This window comes from Crocuta crocuta, unplaced genomic scaffold (assembly GCF_008692635.1).
Source record: "Crocuta crocuta isolate KB4526 unplaced genomic scaffold, BGI_CrCroc_1.0 scaffold139, whole genome shotgun sequence".
Taxonomy (NCBI): domain Eukaryota; kingdom Metazoa; phylum Chordata; class Mammalia; order Carnivora; family Hyaenidae; genus Crocuta; species Crocuta crocuta.
Window position 1 is genome coordinate 8,894,465 of NW_027533258.1, and position 10,619 is coordinate 8,905,083.

Consider the following 10,619-nt stretch of genomic DNA (forward strand, 5'->3'; position numbering starts at 1 on the left):
TAATTTACTTCTAGGAGAGAGAGAGAGAGAGTGAGCAGGGGAGGGTCAGAGAGAGAGGGAGTCACAGACTGAAACAGGCTCCAGGCTCTGAGCTGTCAGCACAGAGCCCGACGCGGGGCTCGAACCCACGAACCGCGAGCTCATGACCTAAGCGAAAGTCGGACGCTTAACCGACTAAGCCACCCAGGCGCCCCCACGACGTTGCATTTTAAGACAAACTTACGATAACACAATGAGATGGTCTAGTGTCAAACAGAATGAGGCGGAACTACCTTAAGGAGAGACGATGGCTTCCAGAAACACACAACATTGCTGCAAATGTTGATATAAAGAGAAAAGAAAAAAGATCTCTGCCTTTAAAGAACGTCTAAAACTTTTAAAATTGTGAAATGCCACGTGCGTTCATGAAAGGGTGTATAGCACACACGCACAGCTTCATACATAATTAGGAAACGTGTAATTACCAAGAAATAAACTAACACGCCTGCCATGGGCTTCTCTCTGATCATAACTCACTTTCCTAGAAGTAACCACTATACCCACTTTGGTAGTTTTAATTTGCTGATTACTAACGAGGTCATGCATCTTATATGTTTATAGGCCATGCTTTTTTTCCCCTATGAAGTGCAAGTTCATGTCTTTTGTCCATTTTCTACTCAGATGTTTTCTTTAACTGACGTATAAAAGCGTCTTATATATTCTGGTTGTTCAATGTCACTTATATGTGTTGGAAGTACATTCTCCACGTCTGAGGTTTGGCTTTTCACTTTCCTTATACTATCTGTTATTTAACAGAAACTACTAATTTTAAAGTGGTTTAAATATTTTTTGTTAGAAAATTTTTTTAATGTTTATTTATTTTTGAGAGAGAGAGAGACAAAAAAAAAATCTTTGGATTGTTTTCTTCCTTCACGATGACTTCACATTGTGCTGTTGTTATCCTAACGTTCCGGCTATGGTCTCTGATACAATGGTGAATAGAAGTGGTAAACTTGCACCCCCTTGGCTTGTACTTGAGTCTTAAAAAAAATTTTTTTTGAACATTTATGCATTTTGGAGAGATAGAGAGAGACAGATCACAAGCAGAGGAGGGGCAGAGAGAGAGGGAGACGCAGCATCTGAATCAGGCTCCAGGCTCTGAGCTGTCAGCACAGAGCCCGACGTGGGGCTCGAACCCACAAATTTCGAGATCATGACCTGAGCTGAAGTCGGACGCTTTCTGAGCCCCCCAGGTGCCCCGTACTTGATTCTTTTTTGAATCCAGATGTTTTATTTCTAATTCCAAACTGACTGCTCTTGACAACATCCCGCAGTTCATTCTCTGCGCTTTCAAAAACAGTTTTATTGAGATAAAATGCATATACCAGACAACTCACCCATTTGAAGTATACAATCAAATGGTTTTTAGCATATTCAAGGCGCTGTTACCATTACTATAATCAACATTTTCATCACCCCAAAGAGAAACCCCTACCCTTCAGCGGTCGCCACCCGCTCCCCGCCATTTCCCCCAACTGCCTCCCCCTCAAGCTACCACTGACTTGGTTGCTTGGTTACCAAATTGGTTACTGAAACCAATTTACTTTCTGTCTCTGTGGATTTGTTGCCCGTTCTGGGTGTTTCATAATAAATGGAACCATACAGTATGTGGTCCTTTGTGACTGGCTTCTTTCACCATATAGTCACGAAGATGTCAACATAGTCTTTCCTGACTTTGCCCCCCCCCTTACAAGAAGAACAACCAACATCTATTCAAGAATAAGACATCACTGGGGCGCCTGGGGGACTCAGTCGGTTAAGCTCCCAACTTCGGCTCAGGTCGTGATCTCACGGTTCATGAGTTCAAGCCCCGCGTCGGGCTCTGTGCTGACAGCTCAGAGCCTGGAGTCTGCTTCCCATTCTGTGTCCCTCTCTCTCTGCCCCTCCCCGTTCACACTCTGTCTCTCAAAAATAAACACTAAAATATTTTTTTTAAAGAATAAGACATCACTGAGAGCATTCTAGAACACGGGGATGGGGCTGAAGGACCCCGTTACACCTCAGAGACCAAGATACACTTAGAATAAACTTTTCAGGGTTCATCTATGTTATAGCATGCAATTTTATTTTTTTATTTTTTATTATTTTTTTAATGTTTTATTTATTTCCAGGAGAGAGAGAGAGAGAGACAGCGTGAGCAGGGGAGGGTCAGAGAGAGAGGGAGTCACAGACTGAAACAGGCTCCAGGCTCTGAGCTGGCAGTCAGCACAGAGCCCGACGCGGGGCTCGAACCCACGAACTGCGAGATCATGACCTAAGCGAAAGTCGGACGCTTAACCGACTAAGCCACCCAGGCGCCCCAATAGCATGCAATTTTAAAGAGGATACTTCCAATATTTCCTCACTGAAATTGTTTATTATAGGTATTTGGTAGAGACTCTATTTCAGATTAAGGAAGTTTTTTTTTTAATGTTTATTTATTTTTGGGAGAGAGGGAGACAGAGGGAGGGTGGAGGAGGAGCAGAGAGAGAGGGGGACACAGAATCTGAAACAGGCTCCAGGCTCTGAGCTGGCAGCAAAGAGCCCAACTCAGGACTCGAACCCATGAGCTGTGAGATTATGACCTGAGCCTAAGTCTGACGCCCAACCGACTGAGCCACCCAGTCTCCCCTTTGATTAAGGAAGTTCTATTGCTAGTTTTCTAAAAGTTTTTGGCTTTTTTCATAAAGGACTTTACCAAATGCCTTCTCAGGATCCAACCAGAGAATTACATGACGTTTCTCCTTTCTCACTGTTCATATGATGAATGACATCATAGAATTTTCTAATGGATTCCTGGGATAAACCCATATGGCCATAATGTATAATCTGTTTTGGCCTCTTAATATCCCTGCATCTAGATTCACAAATAAGCTGGCCTAGAATTTTCCTTTTTGTCTCCCATCTTTCTCAAAGTTGAGTATCTAGCTTATGGTGGTCTCATAGAATGAGTTGCGGACTATTCATTCTTCAGTTGTCCAAAAGGGTTCAGATAGAATTAGAATGATCTGTTCTTTGGAAGTTAGCTGAGATTGCCTTTGTGAAAAGATTTTAAATTGTCGCTTTTACTGCAATGGGCTTGTCGGGATTCTGTTTCTTCTCACGTTGGTTTTATTAAATTATTCTTTCTAGGAAAAAAAAATCCCCTTTCATCTAAGCTTTAAAGTGTGTTATCATAAAGTTGTTTGTTGTGTTATATTATTTTGTAATCTTCACTATATCTGTAGTTACATCTCTTTTTTTCATCCCTAATGAATACATATCCTTCCCAGATATGTATTTGTCTTTCTCAGCAACTATCTATTGGCTTTATTTTGCTCTCTCTGGTGAATATGTTTTCTATCTCATTGGTTTGGGCAGTTATTTTTATGATCTCCCTTTTTTGGGGGGGTAGAGTAGAGATTTATTCTGTTTTCTTTTTCTAACTTCTAAAATTAGGTACTTAGCTAATTAGTTTTCAGCCTTTGTTCTTAGACTAAAATTTAAGAAGCTATAAATTTTCTTCTATCTACTATTTTTATTGTATCACACAAGTTTTGATATGTAATATTTTCATTACTGTTCAACTCTAAATAGTAAAAAAAAAAATTTCCCGTTGTGATTTTTTTTCCCGTTCAGCCAGTGGCTATTCAAAAGTGTCAAATTTCATAGTAATTTTTAAGGTTTTTTGTTATTGATATCTAATGTAATGGCACCATGGGCAGGAACGTAGTCTGTATAATATCAGTTCTTTGAAATTTGTTAAGACTTGGCTTGTGACCGTGCACATGATTAATTTCCATCATGTCACATGCGTGCTTGAGATGAACATGATTTTTTCCAATTGTTGGATGTAGGGGTCTATATATGTTCATCAAGGTCACTAATTGGTTTTCATCATTTTCTATAGGTTTACTACACTCTTTTTTTTTTTTTGCAGCCTTAACCATTCAGAGAGGCTTGTTGAAAGCTACCACAATGACAGTGAATTTCTCTGCTTCTTCATGTAGTTCTATTAACCATTGCTTTATATATTTTTTAGATTAAAAAAGTATTAATTGATTAATTATTTAAGTTTTATTTGAGAGAGAGAGAGAGAGAGAGACAACGTTAGCAGGGGAGAGCAGCAAAGGGGGAGAGAAGCTCAAGCACGGTCAACATTCAGCACAGAGCATGATGCGGGGCTCAATCCCACGACCCCAGGATCATGACCTGAGCTGAAATTAAGAGTCCAATGCTCAACTGATTGGGCCACCCAGGTGTAGCTGTATTTTTTAGATTTTTAAAAATTAGTTTTGTGCTGGTGTAGATACATTCCATCTGTTGGTGAATTAAAACCTGTATCACTATATAATGCTATCTCTAGCTCTAATAATATTGTTTATTTTAATATGAAACTAACACAACCAACTGCCTTTATTTTAGTTAGTATTTGCTTGGTGTTTACTTTTTCAGCCTTTTACTTTCAACCCCTTTAGGTCTTCATCCCTCAGATTTGACTATCATAAACTGCAACTAATTGGGTTTTATCCAATCCAGCAATCTCTGACAGTTAATAGATCATTTTGTTTCACTTACATTCATTATAATAATTGATACAGTTTTGCTTATTTCTACCATGTTAGCTTGGTTTCTACGTTTCTCACTTTTTCTGTTTCTTTTTTCCTCCTTTCTTGCTGTTTTGTGTGTGTGTGTATGAGGTTAGAAGCTTACATTATGTATGTGTTTATACACACACACACACACACACACGTACATGACTGTTATAAGATTGATTCCCAGAAATGGAATCTCTAGGTCAAAAAGTTATATACTGTTTTGAAACTATATTTTAAACTTCATATTTCATGGATACCTTTCCATTTTATTAAATGTTCTTCTGTAAAATTATTTAATTGTTCCTAATACTTTACTATTGCATAGATTAAGCATATTTTAAAACTAATTCTCTATGTTTACATATTCATGTTACTTATCAATTTTTCACTGCTTTAAATTATAAGCACACTGGTGATTAATATTCTTGTGCATACAAGATTGATTTATTTTTCCTTTACATACAGGTCTAGAAGCAGCCTTATTAGATTAAAGAGTATACGTATTTTGATGTTTCCATACACAATCCGAAATTTATACTTATAGTACAGTTTATGAGAAGTAGGTCTCCACATGTTTGGAAACTGTGGGTAATATAATTTCTCAGATCTTTGCCTCGTTGTCAGATGGAAGTTTACATCTCATTGGTTTAATTTACCTTTTCCCTGATAGTTGAACATTTTTTCATATACTTACGGCACTTGTATATAGTTGGTGAATTGTCAACTTATCTGCTCAGATCACTTTTCTTTTGGGTATGTACTTTTTTAATGTAAAACATATCTTATATGAAGGATGGAATCCTTTATTATTTCGAACATCTTGCCGTCGTGTGCCATCTACCTTTCGACTTGATGTTTATGGTCGTGTTTCAGGTACAGAAGTTATTTTGCTTTAAAATATTCAAATCACTTTTTTTTCATGACGTCTGATTTTGGCCTAGGCTTTAAAAAGCCAGCTAAAATTCCAGCATTATATACACACGGCCTTTCCCCTTCTGACTTCCCTTGTTTTAATTTTTACATGTGGATCTTTAATTAGTTTTTTGTGTGTAAGATTTGAGGTAGAAGCACATTCGTATTTTTTTCTCTTCACGGTTAGTTACTTGTCCTGATCCATTATTGGATAACCGACCGTATCTTCTTTATCACATATGAAATTCATTCCGATACTTGTGTTTGTTTCCGACAGATCAGTTGGGCCTCACTGGTGTCATACTTTCTGCATACAGTACTATAGTGATTTTATGGAATTCTGTGATTTTTTATAGAACATCTTCCTATCTTCTATGGGAACTCCTCTGATCACTAAACCTTTTGAACAGTTTCTTGGCTATTCTCACACAGCTACGATACAATGTAAAATCATCTTGCTAATCTCCTTGTCCCCCTCACCCAAAGCCTTATTTGGCTTTTGATTGAAACTGTGTTACATTTATATATTCAACTGGGAAAGAATGGATACCTTTTATAATATTGTTTTCCAATTCAAGAACATAAGGTGTTTTTCCATTTATGCAAGGCTACTTTTGTATCCTATAACAAAGTTTATAGTTTTTTAAAATCACAGCTTTATTGAGCTGTAATTCACATACCATACAATTCACCCATTTAAAATGGACAGTGAGGGGCGCCTGGGTGGCTTAGTCGGTTAAGCGTCCGACTTTCGCTTAGGTCATGATCTCGCGGTTCGTGGGTTCGAGCCCCGCGTCGGGCTCTGTGCTGACTGCCAGCTCAGAGCCTGGAGCCTGTTCCAGTCTGTGACTCCCTCTCTCTCTGACCCTCCCCTGCTCATGCTGTCTCTCTCTCTCTCTCCTAGAAATAAATAAAAAACATTTTTTAAAAAATGGACAGTGAAATGGCTCAAGCACATCCAGAGTTGTACAATTGTCATTTTGAATATTTTCATCCACCCAAAAAGAAATCCCATACCCGTTAAAATTCCCTCCCTGTTTTATTCCAACCATCTCAGCCCTCAGCAACTGCCAATCTACTTTTTTCTCTGTGGGTTTGTCTATTCTGAACATTTCGTCTAAATGGATAATTCCATAGTACGTGGTCCTTTGTAATGGCTTCTTTCATTTGCATAATGTTTTCAAGGTTTACCCGTATTGTAGCATGAATCAGTACCTCATTTCTCTTTATGGCCAAATAACGGTCCATTGAATGAATGTACCACATTTTATCTACCCCTCATCAGTTGATAGACATCTGTGTTTTTTCCGCTTTTTGGCTATTATGAATAAACCTGCTATGAACATTCATGTACAAGCTTTTGTGTGTACATGTTTTTACTTGTCTTGGGCATATACCCAGAGTGGAATTGTTGGGTCATAAGGAAATTCTACGTTTAACCTTTTGAAGACCTGCTAGACTGTCTTTCAAGCCAGCTATGCCATTTTATATTCCCATCAGCAGTGTTCCAATTTCTCCACATTCTTGACAATGCTTGTTATTAACTGTCTTTCTGATTATAGTAGGTATAAAGTGGTATTTCACTGTGACTTTGATTTGCATCTCCCTGATAGCTAATGATGTTAAGCATTCATTGTTTTCACATACGTGTTGGACATTTGTTTATCTTCTTTAGAGAAATACCTGTTCATATCTTTTGCCCATTTTTCAATTGGGTTGTCTTTTTATTATTGAGTCATAGGAGTTCTCTACAAATTCTGGATTCAAGTCCCTTATGTATATGATTTGCAGAAATTGTCTCCCATTTCATGGGTTGCCTTTTGTTTCTTGACGGTGTCCGTGAAGCACAAAAGTTGTTAATTTTGGTGATGTCCACCGTATCCAATTTTCTCTTTTGTTGCTTATGCTTTTGATGTCGAATCTAAAAATCCATCTCTACTCCAAAGGTCACAAAGATTTACACCTGTTTTCTGCCAAAACAGTTTTAACTCTTAAAATTAAAAAAAAAGTCTATTTTTTTTTTTTTTGAGAGAGAGAGAGACTGTGAACAGGGCAGAGAGAGGGAGATACAGAATCCGAAGCAGAGTCCAGGCTCTGAGCTGTCAGCACAGAGCCTGACGTGGGGCTCGAACTCATGGACCATGAGATCATGACCTGAGCCAAAGTTGGATGCTCAACTGGATGAGCCACCCAGGGACCCCATGCAGCTTTAACTCTTAAAAGTAGGTCTCAGTATTGTTTTTGAAAAAATAATTCTTTCCTCCTTTGTCTTGCCTTGCACCTTTGTCGAAAATCAATTGATTGTAAATGCGTGGGTTTCGTTCTGAATCCTCAATTTTATTCCACAGATCTATATGTCTACCTGTATAGCTTTGTTGTAAGTTTTGACATCAGGGAGTTTGGGCCCTCCAGGTTTCTTTCAACACTGTTGTGGCTTTTCTGGGTCTCTTGGATTTCCAAATCCTAGGTGTTCTTCTGGTTAGGGTGAATGAGATCTATTTTCTATTTGGTCATTGCTGAATGACCAAAACTACGGAGGTCATCTAGTCATTTTCGTGTCCAGCTACTTACCGAACTCTCTCATAGGCTTTAAACATTGTTCAGTTCATCAGCTGGATTCTTAGGCAGACAATCGTATCTTTTACAAAGAGAGATAAGCTTGATGTTTCCTTCCTCATCTCAAAAAGAGCTTATTTGTCTTATTCATTTCTCTACTCTTATTGATTTCCCTTGGATTTCAGAATATCGACGCCATCCACAGGGTAACATCCTTGCTTTTTGATCCTCATTTTCACAGCAATGCTTTTGTTATCAAGGACTACTTTTGCTCCCTAGTCCAATCATCACTAGGTATCATGTTGTCTTTGGATAGAGATGGAAACATTTGTCATCCTGACAAAGGCTTTTCCTTCCCAGTCACTACTCATTTTCATCAGGGCGCATCTTATTAGGGTAATTACATGGTTTTCCTCCTGTGTCCTATTCGTATGATGAACAATGATGAACTGTTAATAGTGACCCCCCCTTCCATAAATGAAGGGTCTCCGGAGCCAGTGGGAACAAATTAGCTCACATTAACAGAAATAACTCCGCCCTTACTGGTGCACCTCCCTCTTGCATAATATAAAACAAATGTCACAAACCGGAAGTCAGTAGGGTCCTGTCTGGTGTGGCTTGCAAGGGGTTTTAAAAATACTGTTGTGAAGGCACATGGGTGGCTCAGTCAATTAAGCATCTGACTTTGGCTCGGGTCATGATCTCATGGTTCGTGGGTTCGAGCCCCACATCAGGCTCTGTGCTGACAGCTCACAGCCTGGAGTCTGCTTCAGATTCTGTGTCTTCCTCTCTCTCTGACCCTCCCCTGCTCACACTGTCTCTCTCTCTCTCAGAAATAAATTTTAAAAAACATTTAAAATTTTAAAATAAAAAATACTCTTTTGGATTAGCTTCCAACACTTAAAAAAACCAAGAGATAATTTTAAATTAATAATTCCAGTTTTGGATTTCTCTTTAAAAATTATGAAATCTGACCACACCTGTATTTCCACATGGCCAGAGTGGGCTGTGATCACCCTACCTCCCAATGGGGCGGGGGGAGGGGAGCTCCTTTAGCGGTCTTTTNGCTGCCAGCATGGAGCCCGACGCGGGGCTCGAACCCACAAACCGCGAGATCGTGACCTGAGCTGAAAGCAAGAGTCACACACCCAACAGGCTGAGCCACTCAGACGCCCCTAGCGGTTCTCTTATTTGCATGCCTTTCACACCCTGTTTTCTCCATAACCTATTGTGGCCCAGACATCAAGGTCAAGGGGCAGTTGCCAGTTTTTGTATTTATGCAATTGTTCTTCTTCTAACGGAATTAGGTGAGAGTGAAATATTTCTCGTAATCACGTCTCTAGCAAATGAGGGAAAAAGGGAAGCAAAGAGGGCTAAGGGCTTTAAGAGAAACAGGAGCAAACATATTTATCAGTGGAAGCAAAGACTATTCCTATAGGCTTTCCATGCCAAGGGCACCTGTTGGAAGAATAGAGTATGAGATGCCACCGGGAAGGCAATCATAACATACTATGTGTGGGGAAAAGAAAATCTTACTAAACTGGGGAAAATGAATGTACTTTCAACGGGGTTTGTTTCAGGAGGCGCAGCGTACAAATGAGGCTGTTAGGAAATGCCCTCGGATAGTAAATGAACCCCTCACCTGTTCTGTCCATAAGCTTCACCTCTTGGGTCTTGAAGACCCTCGAGCTTTGGTCCCCCGAGCTAGTCTTCCAGCTTCCTTTCCAGAATGCTTCTCCCCAGCCCTCTCGCCTGACTCTCCCATTAGGTTGGAAGACCCTCATGGAAACATCTGCTTCTGCCTGACTCTTTCCCTGTAAGGTTCAGATACTATGTCCCCATGAGGCTGCCTGGGTACAGTGGCCACACTCTCATGGTTGCATCATCAAAGGACAGTCTTGGAAGGAGATGGAGGCGAAGATTGGCTCCACCTCCACCAGCTGGTCCCAAAACGTCTGATCTCAATTTTAAAATGGCGGCCGATCCGACAGACACTCAGCTTCTCCTATGTTGACCTTCTGGAACTTCCACTGGAGTCCACTCTTCCCGGGGCCACCCATAAATCCCTCTTCACAGGCCAGAGATCTTGTTGGGAAGCCAGTCCACCCAAGGCGTCGAATGTGTCTGAATCCCTGTAGGCTCCTCAAGGATGTTGGTATTTTCCAAACAAACCCTACTTCCTTGTGGCCTATTACTGTTTTAATTAAAGGCTGAATACGCTTTGCGTTTATTTCAGATTCTTACATCCGTACCATAGAGAAGAGTGGTGTATAGTTTCCTTTTCAAGCCTTAAGAGCAGGGAAATTGAAAGGGGAAGTTTTTCAAAAGTGTGTAAGATTTGCAACGTTTATTTTTGCTTTTTAAAGGGTGTAGATTGATATGATTTCTGAATGACAAAAAAAAATTGCAGCCGTCGAGCTTCCATAAAACTTTCACCCAGTTTCCCCGAATATTAGTAAAGAACATAACACTGTATGCTTATTGGAATCAGGACATCAATACTGATACAGTTCTATTGATGAATCTACAGGCTTTATTCAAATGTTGCCAATTGGC